This window comes from Lissotriton helveticus, chromosome 7 (assembly GCF_964261635.1).
Source record: "Lissotriton helveticus chromosome 7, aLisHel1.1, whole genome shotgun sequence".
NCBI lineage: Eukaryota > Metazoa > Chordata > Amphibia > Caudata > Salamandridae > Lissotriton > Lissotriton helveticus.
The window spans coordinates 639,654,402-639,672,998 of NC_136068.1; the positions used below are offsets into that span (position 1 = coordinate 639,654,402).

Below are 18,597 nucleotides of genomic sequence, written 5' to 3' on the forward strand. Positions count from 1 at the left end.
CGTTTAGATTCCAGACTGGTGAAGGTGAGTGTCTTGGAGGAATAACGCGTTTGAGTCCTTCCATAAATGCTTTAATTGCTGGCACCCTAAATAGTGAAAGGTGTTGCCTGTTTTGCAGATATGCTGCTAACGCAGCTAGGTGTATTCGGATGGAAGAAAAAGCTAACTTGCAGCGTTGGGAGGTGCAATAGGTAGCAAATGATGTTTTGAAAGGAAGCATCAAGAGGGTTAATGTCATTGTTATTACAATAAATGACGAAATGTTTCCACTTTGCTGCATAGCATGCTCTGGTAGTGTTTTTTTTGCCTCTTTGATAATATTCACGCAGTCTGGAGGCAAGTTGAGGTATCCAAATTCTAGGATTTCCGGAGCCAGATCGCTAGGTTCAGCTGTTGGGGATCTGGGTGTTGGAATTCGCCATGGTTCTGCGTTAGAAGACTGGGTGTTAGTCGCAGTCTTTGATGAGGCACTACTGACAGTTCTAGGAACATTGTGTACATTGCCTCTCCCACGTGGGAGCAACTAGGATTAGCGTCAGCGAATTTTGGCGCATTTTGCGTCCCACCAGCTGTATTAGTGGAGCTGGGGAAAAAGCGTACGCAAATTTGCCTGACCAGTTCATCCATATCGCATTGCCTTGCGACTGCGGATGTGGGAATCTGGAGGGAAAGTACTGCCATTTTCCGTTTTCGCTTGTGGCAAACAGATCTATTTCCGGGTGTCCCCACTTCTGGAAAAATGGTTGGAGCACTTTAGGGTGAATTTCCCATTCGTACATCTGTTGGCTGTGCCTGCTTAGGAGGTCGGCCACTTGGTTGTCCTTGCCTGGTAGGTGTTCTACCATGAGAAAAATGTTCCTTTGAATGGCCCATTTCCACATTGCTTGAGCAAGGTGCGACAGCTGTGGCGAGTGTGTTCCTCCCTGTTTTTGAATGGAATACATAGCGGTCATGTTGTCCGTCCGGATCAACACAGCCTTGTTGCGTAAGTGTGTCGCGAAAGCTTTTAGGGCTAGAAAGATGGCCATCAACTCTAGGAGGTTGATATGCATTTTCTTTTGCTGTACAGTCCAGAGTCCCTTCACTGTGTAGTGTAGGACATGGGCTCCCCATCCTAGTAGGGATGCGTCCGCTGTTAACACTATTTGTGGTACAGGCTCTTGGAACAGTCGACCTTTGCAAAGGTTTTGTGGATTCCACCAATGCAGAGTTGTATGCCCGACTGGTCACCAACACTAGGTCCTTTAATTGCCCGTGAGCCTGGTTCCACTGCCTTGCTAGGCATTCTTGTAGCGGGCGCATATGTAGTATGGCGTGAGGGACTATGAATATGCAGGAGGCCATCATGCCTATTAGCTGCATAAACACTCGAGCTGTTAGTGAGTGTTGGGGTTGGAACTTTTGTATCAGTGTTTGCATTCCCTGGACTCGTGCTGTGTTGGGATATGCTTTTGCTGACAGTGTATCTATTGTCGCTCCCAGGTACTGTTGGACGTGGGAGGGTTGTAGGTGTGAGTTTGGGTAGTTTAGTGAGAACCCTAAACTCTGCAGTAGGTGTATGGTCTTTGACATGTTTGCACATTGCTGGGCTGTTGGCGCGTGTATTAGCCAGTCGTCCAGATAAGGGTACACATGTATGTGTTGCCTTCTGAGATGTGCTGCTACTGTAGCTAGACATTTGGTGAACACTCTTGGAGCTGTTGTCACACCAAATGGCAGGACATTGAATTGGTAGTGCTGCCCTTGAATGGTGAACCTCAAATACTCTCTGTGAGCAGGGTGTATTGGTATATGAAAATATGCATCTTTGAGGTCTAAAGTTGCTAGGAAGTCTCCCTGGCGAAGCAATGGTAAGACTTGTTGGAGAGTGAGCATGTGAAAATGCTCTGACAGAATGTAAAGGTTGAGGGGCCTGAGGTCTAATATTGGTCTGAGAGACCCGTCTTTCTTTGGAATTAGGAAGTATAGTGAGTATACTTCTGTTCTCTGGTGTTGCAGTGGGACTGGTTCTATGGCCCCCTTTTTGCAGCATACTGACAACCTCTTGCTGAAGTAACGTTATATGTTCCTGTGACATAGGACGGTGCATGGGTGGTATGTTGGGTGGAGTTGAGGTGAGCTCTAGGCAATAGCCATGTTGGATAATTTGTCCGACCCACTAGTATGTGGTGATATTTAACCAGACTTGTTAAAATTGTTGTATTCTTCCCCCGACTGGTGTTATATGGTCTGGGGGAGTGTCCAGAAGTCACTGCTTTGTGTTAGTGGAGGATCTATTTGCATTGACTCCACGACCTCTGCCCTTGTTATGGTTTCCTTTATAACCACCCCTGCTGTTGTTTTTGTTATATGTGGTTTGTGTGTTACTCTTGTAGTTGGAGGATTGCTGCAATGTTCCTCGCGCTCCTCCCCTATAACTGGAGCGACGAAAGGAGCCCGGGTGTTGTTGGGACTGAAGGGCTCCCATTGATTTTGCAGTTTCTGCATCCTTTTTCATGTTGTCCAGAATTGAATCAACTGCTGGACCAAATAAAAAGTCTGGGTTGATTGGCTGATTAAGAATTGTAGATTGTACTTCATTTTTAAAGCCTGATGTACGAAGCCACGCGTGTCGCCTTATGAGCACGCTGGTATTGATGGATCTGGCAGCTGTGTCTGCCGCGTCTAGTGCACACTTAATTGATGCATTGGTGAGAGCTTACCCTCTTGTATAAGTTCATTTGCTTGTTGTTTGTAGGGATCAGGTAAGTGTTGGATAATTTCTTTCAAACTGTCGTAGTGCACCCTATCATATCTGGCTAGCAAGGCCTGTGTATTGGCTATGCGCCAGGAGTTTTCTGCCTGAGCCGCCACTCTTTTGCCCGATGCCTCAAATATTTTAGATTCCTTGTCCGGAGGTGCAGCCTCACCAGTAGTCTGAGTTTGCACGCTTACATGCGTTTGATACCATTAAGGAATCTAGGGGTAGCTGTCCTTTGATGTATGTAGGATCTATAGGTGCAGCTCTGTATTTCTTCTCAATTCTAGGGTTTATGACCCGGGCTCTAGCAGTGTCTTTAAAAATGTCACCTGCGTGTTTTAACACCCCATTTAGCATTGGGAGTGTTTTAATGTGTCTTTCAGATGTTGTGAGTGTATCAAAGAGGAAGTCTTCCTCAATAGCATCAGAGTACATCTCTACATTGTGGTAGGTAGCTGCTCTATCTAACAGAGAATTAAATGCAACTGTATCCTCTGTGGGTGATGGCTTAGTAGGGTATACTGCAGGTTCTGTAATAGGCAGAATCCCTTCATTGTCTGGTTCCCCTCCTCCGCCCCATGGCTGTGTGTCTGGCTCTGTATATGGGTTTTGTGGATAACCAAACCCTACATCTGCGTCCTGATCTTCATCAGGGTCGTAGTCAGAGCGTGTTGGTGAGGTTGGGGTATAAGGAGTGGTAGGCATAGCAGGAGTGATTGGTTCAAAGAGTATAGGAGAGGTAGCACAGTCTCTTTTTTTTAAGGGGGATCCTGGGAAGGTCTTCAGTTGGTAGAGGCCTTTTCTTTTTAGGGTAGACAGTCACTTTACCAGTGTTAGGATCAATGTAGATTTTTGACTGGTTATCTGTGGAGGGATCTGGGTGAAGAAGCTCCTCTTCCACAGTCCTTGGTTTTGGTGTTACAACCTTTGCTTTTTGTTTGTTTGGGTCAATGGGTTTTGGTGCCTCGACCGCTTTTGGTGGTTGTATCAATTTCGGTTGTGTTTCAACAGTTTGTTTAACGTCTTTTGCTGGCTTTACAACTTTTTTCGGACCGAGCGGATTTGTCGGTTCGACAGTCTCTTTATGTTGTCTTGGAGCCTGCTGTTTCGGGTCGACGCCCTTCTTCGGGTCGATGGGCTTCGGCTCGACTGTTCTTTTCTCGTCTACCTTCGGTTTAGGTTCGACGGCAGGTTTGGGCGTAGGCTTTGTTCTGTCGTCAACTTGTGTCTTCCCCTTCTCGATGCTTTTTGGGGGTCGATTCGACGTGCTTTTGTTTTGATGTCGAATCAACGTGTTTTGGCTTCGAGGTGGACTCGACGGCCTTCGACTTGGAGCTCGACTCGACTTCTTTTGTCTTGGAGGTCGACTCGGCGGTCTTCGGTTTCGAAGGTTGCAGTGGTACTGTGGCCTTCGGGTCGATGCCTTTTGGCTTCGATACCTTCGGGTCGACGTAATTCGGTCCGAAGACAGTATTGTCGACTAGTTTCGGTTTTGATGGAACCGATGTTGTGGGACGTGTCTCAGAGGGCTCTTTCGATATGTTCTTAGCCAGGCGTGATGGCGGGGCTGTAGAACTAGGTTGTTGGTCTCGGCTAAGGCCTGCTGGCGATGCCTCGACCAGAGTCTCTGATAGAGGTGTAGTGTCTATATGGGGCGGTGTACTCACGGTTCGCCCCTCGCAGTCATCGGAGTCGTCTTCAACTGCTATGATGTCCTGATCATATTCATCGAGATCGACTATCAGTTCTCCCTCTTCGGGGTAATATTAGGAGTCGGGCTCCGAGTATTGTCCGTCGTCTCGGTCTGAGTCTTCGGCGCTCGCTAGATCTTCTTCGTCCCGAAGATGTTATCGGGCTCTGGCGCCGCCCGTCGAAGTTCTTGCCTCGCCGCCCGTCGATTCCGAATAGTCTTTTTGGATCGGAACTGGGCACAGGTTAGGCAACTATCTTCATTGTGATCTGGAGATAGGTATTTGTTGCACACTGGATGCTTGTCTGTGTGCGGGAATTTCGAGTTGCACTGAGGGCAGTACTTGAATGGACTTCGTTCCATCGACGGTCGGTCCACGTGGTGTCGAGAAAGCCTCACGGCCCGAGTCGAGGACTGGAGTGCAACCGAGCTGTAGAAGATGTATCGGCACCGAGCGCTTTAACAATACAGACGGATCCGAAGGCCTTTTGAGAAGTTTTTTTGATTCCGAACTTGGATAGTAGGAAAGTACATCCGAACCCAATGGCGGAGAAAAACAATCTGGGGATGGAGAGGATGCCCATGCGCACTGTAGTCCGAGGGAGGAGCCACCTATCTCGTGATACTTCAAAGACTCTTCCAGGACAACAATGTGCAATCATCCGGACCCAACCCTAGGCGGAGATCTATGCACAGATATGAATTCAGCAGCCCACATGCCTCGAACAGAGGTTTATTTGAATGGTGAAGATTGCACAACAACACCTGATCACTCGTTAGTGTGTAGGAATATCCAATTGCATGGCTCATGTAATCAGAATGCGCCTAATTTGGCTTGTGTCTTGAAAGGTACACCAACACCTGCTATTACACCCACGTTCATATTACTAGCAAACGGTAGTTATTTACTTTTAAATAATGAAGATTGTTGTGGGATGCTGGCAGGAATTCCTTACATCGTTACAGTCTCCCAGTGTGTAGTTTGTTGTAAAAACGTAGTGTTTCCTCCTACACATGGGATGCTGGATGTTTCCATCTGGCCGTCGATTCCGACCTTGAAGGCAGAGTTCAACAAGATGAGTCGAATAAGAGCTCTTTTGTCCCAGAAAGAGGTGCCCCTTACTTCTGCCCGTGAAACATTTGTCCTTCACGTGGCAAACACCCGCACAAAAGTGCATGCCTTATTAAATACAGATCTGCCCCTGCATTTCGGAAAGTTAATTCACACTATCTTTAATGCCTCTTCGACAACAGGACTGGCACACTTTTGTTGTTAGTAGTGGCCTTGTCACTTCTTTCTAAACTATATTTGGTGTGTTCCCGGAATTTTTTCATTCGATTTTCTCCAGCCTCTTTGGTGGATTTTCATTGATGCTTGCTCTGGTTGGCGGAGTGCTTCTACTGCTTTGCTTGTTTCAGAATGGATGCACATCCTGTGCCACAAGATGATTTGCCCCGGCTGTTGCTGCTCCGCAACTGAATGCTTAATTTCTATGGAGTGCTGCCTCTTGCTACATTGAGTGCGGTTTATGGATTATCGTTTCAATTTTCCTTTTTCAGATGCGTCCAGACTGTCTTTCATTGCCTGAGCTGTGATTTTGAATGGGCTCTGGATTTGTGTCTCTGCAGTACGGTATATCCCAACGCAGATTAGTATCAACTGATGAGCCCCTTAGTTGCTCATGAATTGCTTTGTTCTGGCGGCGGGATTATGGCCTTTGCAGCGATGCATGGAGTCTTGGGACGTTGGAATATTTTTGCAGCGGCGCAGGATTTCTTGGCACGCAGTTATATTGAAGTAAATCAGAGTTGCCCTCTGATGGTGCTAGAGGCTCCGGTTATTGAACATGTATGCTCATTCCAGTTACTAAAATGTTTTCAGATGAGAACAATGACTTCCTGTTGGAGGCTGTTGCAACGTACTGTGCATATACACTATTGAAGTGAGGTGCATTTCCTGCACTCTCTTTCACGGCTGGAGTCACATGTTGGACATCAGATTTTTGCTATTTTTTTTTTTAGGCCTATTGGCTTTACTACGCCCGAAAGGGATTACTAATTTGAGGGATTTTTTCCCTCAAAATTCGGAGTTTGCTCCCGTTTTTCCATTATGGCAAAATTGAACCAGATTCTCTCTCGAATTTTAACTCTGCGTTCCTGCTTTGCCCACGCTTCTTATCCATGCTCCGATCAAGGAAGGGTGTAGTGGGGCTGAGCCTTGCATTCATACAGTGCTGAGTTTACATGAGCTTATTAACAGTTCATACGCCATTTTACCCTTTTGCTTTCTTTTGCACACGACACACGTTAGTTATTGTTTCATGCTAGGCTGAGAGTTTTGCTTCACCCATGGAATAACTTATTTTTTCCACATTGCTAGACTTGCCTCGTAAGCATAGTCTGAACAGTGAATGCCGAGGGCTTCAAGGTTATCAACACTGTTGCTTTTGTTCGAACTGATCAGCGTACGTTCTAGACATAACATATGCAGCTGTGAACAGCTCAGATACTGGCGCCTTTAATAATACACTGTGTAGGCATGATTGAACATCTTGGAGAACATTCGTATGCTGAGAGCTTGTGCTGAACTCGATGTCATTCACTCCTGCTAAACTCTGAGGCATGGGGTCGCCTATGCAAGCCTAAGAGACCTTCTGTAGTTCTAAAATAACCTACTAGCAAGGGAGGGTGAAATAAAGGTATATATTTAACCTGTTTCCATATAGCACTATAACATGCTTTCTCCCTTTGTATTTTATGGAATAGTAACTATGCTGACAATCTTATTTCTTATCATATGTCTGCTTGTATTAGCTAAGATGCTGCACCTGAGATCACGGCGTTGAAATAAATATTTTAAACTTGATCGTGTCTTTCTTTACTCTCTGGACTGGTATGAGAGTATAACGAAAGAGTGCTCATGTTTCCCACCTTACCTGAGGTATCCCAAGTCCAATGTTCTGGGTTTGCTAATCATTGGTGACTTTGGTATAGGACGAAGAGCTAATGTGAATGCTAGTCTGGTAGGGGATTTTAGGTACTAAGGTGAGTTCTGGCACATCCTAATTCACTGAGGTCCTGAGTCTCTGTGCACAGTTCTGTGACTGGGCAGAATCTCTGCAACACCTTGCCCAGTGCGTGGGTTTGTTAGCAGGGGCTCGAAGGAGTTTGGGAAGGGAATGGAGATTGAACAGTATGAGCTGGTCAGACCAGTTGACAGGTTTGATGCATCAGAGGGAGACTAGCTCTTTTCTAGCGATTATAGCATCAAGAGTAGAGCCTTTCTCTTGGGTGGGGTCATTGCATTGTTGTTGGAGGTCCCTGATATCAAGAAGGTTGCTTAAGTTATAGGCTATGTCATCAGCATTGAAGGTTCCAGTGCAGGTTGAAGTCATCAAGAAAAACGGCAATGGAGTCAGTAAGAGTGCTCAGTAATGAGGTCAGTTAATTCTTCAGCGAAGATTGTGCGATCACCAGGGGGTTGTAGACTGTATGAGATTGACGGGAGTGGTGGCTTTGGTTGTGACTATGACCCCAAGATATTTGAAAGTCCAGAAGTTTATAGGTTGTAGAATTGCTTTGTGAATGATCGTTAGTCAGGCCCTCGACTGACCAGGACTGTCCTGTCTGAGTATAGAATAGCTAGGAGGAATGAGCAGGTCTAGCAGTGGCGTGGAGTGATCGTTGAACTAGGATTTAGTCAGAAATGCAATGTCAATATTGGCCTCTAGTACCATTTTGGCTAGTTCGGTTGCATGTCTCACTGCTGATCTGCAGTTAAGGAGCATGCAGGATAGAGAGCTAGTAGTAATAGTCATGGAGTGTATGGTCTGGATGGTGGTGTATTGAGCAGGAGATCTGGGTGATGTGCTGGTTTGGGGAGAATCGGTTTGTGCACAAGATTACTGGGATACTAGTTAGAGTAAATTTTTTGCTCTATTTTGTGTTAAGCACTGCTTGAGAATATCAAGGAGGCTATCTGTTTTGGGGCCCGTGGATATACGGAGGGTCCAGAGTCAAAGGTGGGTGGGTGATCCACAGCGGAGGAGGAAGGGGCAGTGTCATCAGTTGGAAAGGGTGGTTTGGTTGGGAGGGATGAATATGGTGAGTCATGGTAGAGGGGGTGGGAACAGTGGTGTAAGGATTATAAGTTGCGTTGGCGCTCTCATGTTTGGTGGGCATGTCAAGGGGCTGCGTAGCAGTGTGATTGAGTGCAAGGGTGTGGGAGGTGTTGGTTGGACAGACGCTCATTGGACTAAGGCGTGTGACTAAGGAGGGGGGAAGTGGTGGACTGAGTGGTAGAGGAGTCTTGGAGGTCTGTTAAGAGAGGGGGAGGGCTAGTAGTAGAACCAGCCTGTGTTAATAAGGCAAGGAGTGACAGTGTCTATTAAAGATAGTGAGGTGTAGGTCTCATGCTTGGATTAGTATGTTCCCAGTTCTGTAGACAGAAATGGAGACCTTCCCACTAAAGCTCTGGGAGGGGGCGGTTGTGAATTTAATTCCATACGGAATTTTTGTTAATAAAAAACCTTTAACTATTTTATTAGCTGCCTATAACGTGAAATTAGCATTATTAGATGTAATAATGTAGCTCCGCATTTTCCGATGGAGCAGAATGCCTTGCAACAGTGAAAATAGCTATTGGGACATTTCACGGAACAGTAAACCTTTACATATCATTTATAAATACATTGCACCCTGCCTTATGAACAATATGGCCTATTTAAAGGTGCCATATTAATATTTAAAAGGAATATTTTAACCGGTCTAAAAGGCTTCATTTTGAGCCATAGAATTGGCAGTTTAAACGTCATAGCCAGGCTACGATAGGCCTGGACACAGGTTTGCTGGGTGGCACAATAAGTGCTACAGTCCCCTAGTGACATAACTTACAGGTCCTGGGGTACACTATTATATTCTAGGGACTTATAGGTAAGTTAAAAATGCTAATAAATGTTATACCAATTTCAACATACTAAAAAGGCGGGTGGGACGAGCACTATTAGTTAGCAGGAGTAAAGTATGCAGAGTTCTACATCCAACAAAAGGAAACGGCTACTTACCAGTATGCATCTATTCTTGGCATGTAGAGCTGCAGATCACTACACTTTTGCATGAGATCGCCACCTGGTGTTGGGCCCGGATGATTGCATGTTGTCGTCGTCTTGGAAGAAGTCCTTGTAGTCACGAGATAGGTGACTCCTCCCTTGGACGATAGTGCACATGGGCATCGGCTCCATCCTTAGATTGTTTTTCGCCATGATGGGAAATGATGGAGTTAGTAGAAGTAAAGAAAAAAGGATGTCCATGCGTGTGCATCCAAGTAAGATAAAACTGGAACAGATACAAGTCCCAGGGAGGCGGGAGGTTCGTGTAGTGATCTGCAGCTCTACATGCCAAGAACATAGCATACTGGTAAATAGCATTTTCTTTTCGAGGCATATGACCTGCAGATACTACACTTTTGCATCGATTGTGCAGCAGTGTCTCCCCTAGCGGTGGTCACCCATCTGTTGCAGTAGTTTGAAAGAGGGTTTTAAGGACAGCTTGGCCTACTGCAGCTTGCTGCTTGGCCTACTTCAGCTTGCTGCTTGGCTTGCACATCAACACAGTAGTGTTGAGTGAAGGTGTGTGTTGTAGATCATGTTGCTGCCTTGCATATGTCTTCTAGGGGGATGTTTCCTAAGAAAGCCATCGAGGCTCCTAGCTTGCGTGTGGAATGCGCTCTAGGAGGAACTGTTAATGTACGTTTTGCTTTTTGATTGTAAAATGTATGCAAATATGCTATCCACCTTGCAATTCCACCCTTAGAGATGGGGTTGCCTTTATGTGGTGGAGAGAAAGATACAAACAATTGTTTTGTCTTTCAAAAAGATTTAGTCCTGTCTATATAGTAGAGAAAAGCTCTTTTAACATCTAGTGTGTGTAGAGCTCTTTCTGCTACAGAGTCCGCATTTTGGAAAAACACAGGTAATTCTACAGATTGGTTTAAATGAAATGGACTAATGACTTTTGGAAGGAATTTAGGATTAGTTCTTAGAACCACCTTGTTGCGATGTAGTTGTAAAATAGTTCTTGTATTGTGAAATTGTGTACCTCACTTACTCTTCTGAGAGAGGTAATAGCAATAAGGAAAGCTGTTTTCCATGTGAGGAATTGCAGTTCACATTTGTGTAAAGGTTCAAAAGGGGGACCCATGAGTCTTGTAAGAACAACGTTTAATTTTCATACTGGAGAAGGTGGTAACCTGGGTAGAATGATTCTTTTTAATCCTTACATAAATGCTTTAATAGCAGGTACTCTAAAAAGAGACAGATGTTGTCTGTTTTGTAAATACGCTGCAACTGCTGCAAGGTGCAGGCGTATGGATGAATATGCCAAGTTACATCTTTGTAAATGTAAAAGGTAGCAAATGATATTTTGGATAGAAGCATCCAGGGCATCAATTTGGGTATTGTTGCAATAAATGGCAAATCTCTTCCATTTAGCAGTATAACAAGCTCTGGTAGTAGGTCTCCTGGCTTCTTTAATGATGTTCATACAGTCTGGTGGTAGGTTAAGATAACCAAACCCTAAGACTTCAGGAGCCAGATCGACAGTTTCAGTTGATTTGGGTCTCGATGTCTGATGTCTCCATGGTTGTGCGTTAGCAGGGAAGGTGTCAGTTGTAATTTTTGGTGTGGAACTAGAGAGTACTAGTAGTGTAGTGAACCACGGTTGGCGTGCCCATGTGGGAGCTACCAGGATTAATTTTAGGGACTGTTGTCTGAGCTTGCGTACTACCAATGGTATTAGTGGTATTGGCGGAAAAGCGTACGCAAATCTGCCTGACCAGTTCATCCATATCGCATTGCCCTTGGACAGCGGGTGTGGAAACCTGGCGGCGAAGGTTGGGCATTTTGCGTTTCCATGTGTCGCTAACAGATCTAGATCTGGATGACCCCACTTGTGAAAAAATGGCTGAACAACTTGCAGATGTTAGTTCCCATTCGTGAATTTGTTGTGTCTGCCGACTCAACAGATCTGCTATCTGATTGTGAGCTCCTGGAAGGTGCTCTGCTAGCAGATATATATTTTGTGGCATGGCCCATGTCCAAATGCTCTGTGCAAGCTTGGACAGTTGTAGAGTGTTCCCCCCCCCCCCTGTTTTTGTATATAATACATACCGGTCATGTTGTCCGTCCAGATTTAAACAGCTTTGTTTTGTACTTGTACTTGGAATGTTTTGAGTGCTAAGAATATTGCTAGCAGCTCTAGATGGTTGATATGGAACAAATTTCTGTTGAATGTTCCATTGACCTTGAGTTGTATGATGTAGGAGATGGGCTCCCCATCCTGTGAGAGATGAGTCTGCTGTGAGCACTATTTGTGGAACAGGTTCGAGGAACGGCCGTCCCTTTGTCAAGTTTTTGGTGTTCCACCACTGCTGAGAGCGATGTGTGCGGCTGTCTACCAACATCAGGTCTGTTAGTTGCCCTTGAGCCTAGTTCCACTGTTGTGCTAGACATTCCTGTAACGGACGCATCTGCAGTCTGACATATGGTACTATGAAGATCCAAGAAGCCATCATGCCTATTAGTCTCATGAACACTCTGTTGATGTTGGAAGCTTGTGACTAAGTCCTGAATGCTCTGCATCCTTGCTGGACTGGGATACGCTAAAGCTGTAGAAGTGTTTATTGTAGCCCCTAGATACTGTTGTGTATGAGAGGGTTGCAGGTACGACTTGGTGTAGTTTATTGTAAACCCTAAGTTGTGCAATGTTTGAATTGTCTGATGTATGTGTCGAACACAATGATCGAATGACTTGGCTTTTATGAGCCAACCGTCTAGATAAGGGAAGACATGTATTTGTTGTCTCCTGAGATGTGCTACTACTACTGCTAGGCACTTTGTGAATACTCTTGGTGCTGTTGTAACTCCGAATGGAAGGACTTTGAATTGATAATGTTGTCCTTCCAGTAAAAACCTTAGATACTTCCTGTAAGCAGGATGTATCGGAATGTGGAAGTAGGCGTCCTTTAGATCTAGTGTTGTAAGGAAGTCACCTTGTTGCAGCAGTGGAAGCACTTGTTGTAAAGTGATCATATGAAAATGATCTGATTGCATGTAATGGTTGAGGCGGCCGAGATCGAGAATAGGCCTTAGTGTTCCGTCCATTTTTGGGAATTACAAATTACAGTCTGTTTGGAGCCTCCTCTGTATGAGGAGCGACGAAAGGAGCTCCTAGCTGGTGTGGACTATAAAGCCCCCATAGACTTTGCGGTGACCGTATCTTTCTTCATTTTTTCCAGCGTAGTGTCCACTTCTGGGCCAAATAACTGGTTCTGATTAAATGGTTGGTTTAAAATGGTGGTTTGCACTTCTTTAAACCCTAAAATTCGTAACCACGCAGGTCTCCTGAGTAGGACACTGGTGTTTACAGCTCTAGAAGCTGTGTCTGCGACATCTAATGCGCATTTTATTGAGGCATTGGATATTAATTTGCCTTCCTGTATAAGGTAATTTGCTTGATCTTTGTACTGATCCGGTAGGTGCTCAAGTAGTTTTTCTAATTGGTCATAATGAGCCCTATCGTAACGAGAGAGGAGGGCTTGTGTATTTGCTATACGCCAGATGTTTGTAGCTTGTGCAGCTATTCTCTTACCTGACGCGTCAATTACTTTTGATTCTTTGTCAGGTGGGGGTGCTTCGCCAGACCGCCAGAAGTTTGAGAGTTTGCCCTCTTCCTAGCATTGGCCACAACTGATGTGTGTGCTGGTCTATATTTTTTCTCGATTCTAGGGTTTAATATTCTAGAACGTACAGGGTTTTTAAATACCTCTGGAACGTGTTGTATAACCCCTTTGATCATGGGAATAATTTGAGCAGACCGCTGAGACTACTCAAAGGTTTCTAGGAGAAAATCTATGCTATCTGAATGCATAGGGACTCCATGGTAAACAGCAGCTCTGTTTAACAGCTGACCAAAACCAATGGTATCTTCTGGAGGGGAAGGCTTTGATGGGTATGACTGAGGTTCAGGGATGTCAGGCACATTTTGTGGGTTTGTAAAATCCCATATAGGTAAATTTTTTGGGTTTGAAAAATCCCATACACCTTCATCTCCCTGGTATGAATCAGGGTGTTGCATGTTCTCCCCTCCACCCAAAATGTATTCATCATCATTTTGCTGTGGGGAATGTGATGATAATGGAGAATGTACAGGAGAGATTTGAGGTGACATGTGAGGAGGAACAGGAGAAGAAAGAAAGGTGTAGGAGAGAAAGGGTGCATAGGAGATGTTGCACAGTCCTTTTTGGCAGGAACCACAGATGTGGGTGGTGCATCTGCTGGTCTCTTCTTGTGAGGTTTAGCACCTACATGACCTGTTTTTGGGTCTATGTAGATCTTTTGTCGAGGATCTGGTCTAAAAAGTTCTTCCTGCACTACAACCTGCTTGGGCATCAATTTTTTCGGTTCCAGAGGAGGTTGGGAGGTGTTACAACGTCCTGTGGCATATTTTTTGGTGCCGAAGGTGTTGTTTTCGGCTTTGTAGGCATGTTCGAGGATTTGGGCACCTCGGAATCAGGCTTTGAGTTCTTCGGCATTGAAGGTGTAGAAGTAGACTGCTTCGGAGCCGGAGCTTCTTTTGGCTTAGGCGCCGAAGGGTCTTTTGGCTTTGGCGCCGAAGGGTCTTTTGGCTTTGGCGCCGAAGGGTCTTTTGGCTTTGGCGCCGAAGGGTCTTTTGGCTTTGGCGCCGAAGGGTCTTTTGGCTTTGGCGCCGAAGGGTCTTTTGGCTTTGGCGCCGAAGGGTCTTTTGGCTTTGGCGCCGAAGGGTCTTTTGGCTTTGGCGCCGAAGGGTCTTTTGGCTTCGGCGCCGAAGGGTCTTTTGGCTTCGGCGCCGAAGGGTCTTTTGGCTTCGGCGCCGAAGGGTCTTTTGGCTTCGGCGCCGAAGGGTCTTTTGGCTTCGGTGCGGAGGCGTCTTTATTTTTTGGTGCCCATGGTAGAGGCTTGCTCGGTGTTGAGGCACTAGAAGGCTTAGGTGGTTTCTTCGGAGCCGGGCTTTCGAAGCAGGTATTCGGTCTCGACTGGGCCCTTTGGGCGGAGTGCTGACCTTTGCCTTCGGTTTGGGCAGAATATGTGATGCAGGGGCAGGAGTACTCACGCGCTGAGTCGTTTGCCTCTGATACGATCTGGAGATCAGGTGAGTCTTCTTTGGGAACGAGAGGAACCTCTTTGTCGAAGATGTCTTCCGGTACTGGAGCTGATCTCCTCATTTCGTGTCGACGTGCTCTCCGATCCCGGGTGGTTTTCTTCGATCGGAAGGCTGCACATGCTGTGCAGGTCGACTCGTCGTGTTCCGGCGATAGACAGAGGTTGCAGACCTCGTGGTGGTCGCTATGTGGAAACTTTGCTTACCATACCAGGCATCTCTTGAACGGAGTTCGTTCCATGTGGTGTAGGCTGCACGGCGTCGATAGGCCTAACGGCCCACTTCGATGACCGGAATGGAAACGATGGTGCCGAAAAGTATTGTAGTCGATGTCGAAGGTATTTATTGGAAGTTTGTGTAAGTTCTGTGCTTAGAAGATGCTGAAAAGTATTTTTCTGGCCGGAGCGGAGAAACTTTCATCCGAACCCAGTGGCGGAACAAAACAATCTAAGGATGGAGCCGATGCCCATGCGCAGTATTGTCCAAGGGAGGAGTCACCTATCTCGTGACTACAAAGACTTCTTCCAAGAAGACAACAACCTGCAATCATCCGAGCCAAACACCAGGTGGCAATCTAATGCATAGTGTACAATCTGCAGCTCATATGCCTCGAACATATATATATACACACACACACAAGATAGATACATATATGTGGGGCACATATATGATTGTGTTTCCGGGGTCCCGCGTATGGAAAGGAAAATTCTAGTACTTATGACTATTGATGAAGATCCCCTGGAAGAGAAAGACTGGAGCTGGCGGCATTGGGACTTGCATCTGGGAAGGTCGAGATGGTACAACCAGCACCAGTCTGGATCTAGGAACTGATCCATGGGGCCAAACTAGAACCGGGGCCAGAACAGCTGGTGCAGAAGCAGCTGGGCATCTCTCCAACCCCTAAGACGTGCCTGTAGGGTCGGGCTGGCCAAAAATGAGACACTTGGCCTCATAAAATTTTAGTTCGGTGGAGGTTGCTTCGGCTCTTAGAAAGTCGGGGAGGTGCGGAGCCAGGCCGCAAATGTAGACCTTACCTAATCTTGTCAGTCGACAGACTAGGAGAAGTCGAAGATCTTTGACGACTACTACTTGTGTCCAGACATACCCAAATGTCCTGAGGATTTGCAGTGGGACGAGACTCAGACTAAGCGACCGCTCCTGGGACCTAGAGTGTCGTCGCACCGCAGGCCAAGCAGCCATGAGCGGGAGAGCTCACTCCCACAAGGCATTAGTATTCATGGCGCTGTAGTTGGAGCAGTAGGAAAAAAAGGATATGCTGTTCCTCTAGTGAGTAAGACGAAGGAGAGAGATATATGTCCGTCAGCACCCAAGTCTGTGTGCTGTTCTGGAAAGTTTATGAGGAAAGGAATTCCTCTTGTCAGAACTAGGGCCCTCACACACCCAGCCAGCTAGGTGTGATGCTTAATCATATGGGCCTGCTCCTCGTCGGGTCAGCGCTGCAATACCAGACGGGCACCTATAGAGGGGCTCTTTTACGGAGATCTTTTGTTCCTTGCCGTATAGTGCCGTGGCAGTGAGGGGCCTAATAAAGTGTAGATGGGTGAGGAGTGATTAAAACAAGTTGGATAGTCCAAAGATACTTTTATTCAGACTGGCTATCCACCTGATTAAAAACGTGAAAAGAGTGGCAGTTATCAACTTAATGATTCCATTCAACTATGCTCTACTCTATGGGTCAACATGATTCATGCCGTTGGGTCAGGAGGATCCATGGCAATTCATCAGGACCTAGTGGTTGGACTATCTACACTCAGTGGTTGGTTTGCAAACTACCTACCACGTCTCAAAACTGAGTCGAGTATCTTAGAGCGACCTAGTAGTAAAGTATCACATCTATCAGTTGCCAGCAGGATAGCTGGATTAGTACATTGTAAAGCCCATTGGGTTCCAGGAATTGTGCCGTCAAAACCTACCCCTCTCCGCCGTGAAAACAATTGGTTTCTTTTCACATTAGGATGTACCTGGTCAATTAAAGCCAGTTATTCAAACATCCGACGCACTTGTTTTTAACGGTGCCTAGTTTTCCACCATTAAAAATTCTTTTGGATAAAACAATGGAATTTTTTAACCACCCTTTTTCACTCACTTATTGCACTCACGCTATACATTTTTAGAAAACCTGCTCTGCTGTAATCCGGCTGTAATCCGGCGTCGTAGCACACCAGAGAGGCACACTGGTGGGAACCCAATGATGAAGCATGTCACCAACTAGGCTGGTGAGTGAGTGTTCTTTTAAATAACTATAGTGATTCCTCTTGCTAGCTCTTCCTTTGTTGGTTGCACTCGTTTGTTGTTGAATTGATATTGTTTAGGGGGACCAAGAGTGGCTCCAGTTACTTTCCCTCTCTCTCCTGTTTATCTATAAACAGAAGAGGCCTGCATTGAAAAATGGATGGCTAGGACATCCCAAAAGATTTATGCCACAAAAGGGCTGAAAGGTCTTCAGGACTGGATTGGGGGAGAGAAGGGTTCTGGTGCAAGCTAAGAGGGAAGCCAACACTGTAACCATGGGGAGAAAAATTGCTGATGGAACTATATAGCAAATAGGCCCAAAAAACGCACTGGGATCTGCTCTCCTTGAAGCATTCCGAGGCCAGAGCGTTCTGTGGAAATCTGGTTAAGGATGTGGTGGATTCTTTTTTGGCACCAGATAGCACTATGGGCTGTGCATCCTCATTCAGCATTGGCAGCATTGGCACTGGAATCAATGCAAGAGGAACTGGGACAAGGAGTAGCGTCAGGACCAAAGTCTGCACTGAAGGTGGTGCTGAACCAGATGCAAGTCCAAGAGGCACATTCGGTGGCAAAGGCAGGCCCTTGGGGATCCTTAGGGACCCAAGCAGCAACAGAGGGTGCTGGTCAAGTGGCAAATATGTCTAGTATGCCCTTCCAGAAGGCTTCTACCTACTGAAATGTAGCACACAGATTGGGAAATTCATGATGAGTTTGGATAAAAACTCTGAATCTGCTCCGATGGAGTTCGGGAGCGAGACAGTGAAGCAAGTTGATACCCTCATGCCTTCTCTGTAGATCAAGAGTAACAGAAAGGGGCAGATTCCCACATGGATTTCTTGTGCTTTTTCTTTCATTTATATGAAGCCTTGGAACAAGAACCAGATGGCGAGGACTGAGATTTGTGCTTTACCTCGCCTCCCCCACCTGAGGGGTGGGGCTGACAAAGGTGGGCACACCTCCCTTCCTCATTTGGTTTTCCTGCCGATTCTCCAACCCAAAGTGGGGGTCAGTTACTAGAAGCAGCAAATGGCTGGGGTAGTTCACAAAGGTGGCAAGCCTTTGAACCTTCTCCTTCATGGACCCTGCGCATCCTGGGGGAGGAGGCGTGGCACCTTGTTTCCAAGATGTACATTCTTAAAGACCCCTGAGAGCAGCAGGCTCTCGACCAAGGAATCGGAAAAGAGTCTGGTGGTGGCAGCTGGTAAGCAGTGTATCAGCCTGGACACTCGAGTTAGGTCATTTTTTCAGGGGGCATCTCTAAGATGCTCTCTAAATGCATTTTTCATTAAAGCCCTCACTGGCATCAGTGTGGGCTTAATATGCTGAGAAGTTTGATGCCACACTTCCTAGTCTTTAGTAAAGCTGTTACGGTGCTCTGGAATTGTAACGACAAACTCCCAGTACCATATACTCTTAAGGGCATTACAGCACTTACAATGTCTACGAATTGGCTTAGACACTGTAGGGGTATAGGCCTCGTGCACCTGTACCCTCACCACTGGTATAGTGCACCCAGCTAGAGGGGTGGCTGATGTATGCCAGGGCAGTGGGTTGGGACAGACATGTGGCCCTAGAGTGCCAATTTGGTTTTGTATTAACGCAGTTTAGGAAAAGAACATAGATCCTGGGTACCTGGTTGGCAGGAACCCAGGGCGCACACAAAGTACATCCAACGTTTGGCAAAAAGTGGGGGCAACTATGCAAAAAGAGGGCACCT

The 18,597-nt window shown here is 46.2% G+C and overlaps 1 protein-coding gene across 3 annotated transcripts in view; it reads right to left on the reverse strand.

Annotated features, from left to right (window-relative positions):
• The window catches only part of LOC144768881 (uncharacterized), a 993,034-nt gene that overhangs the window by 315,711 nt on the left and 658,726 nt on the right, over positions 1–18,597 (reverse strand). The gene's annotated exons all lie outside the window — the stretch shown is intronic.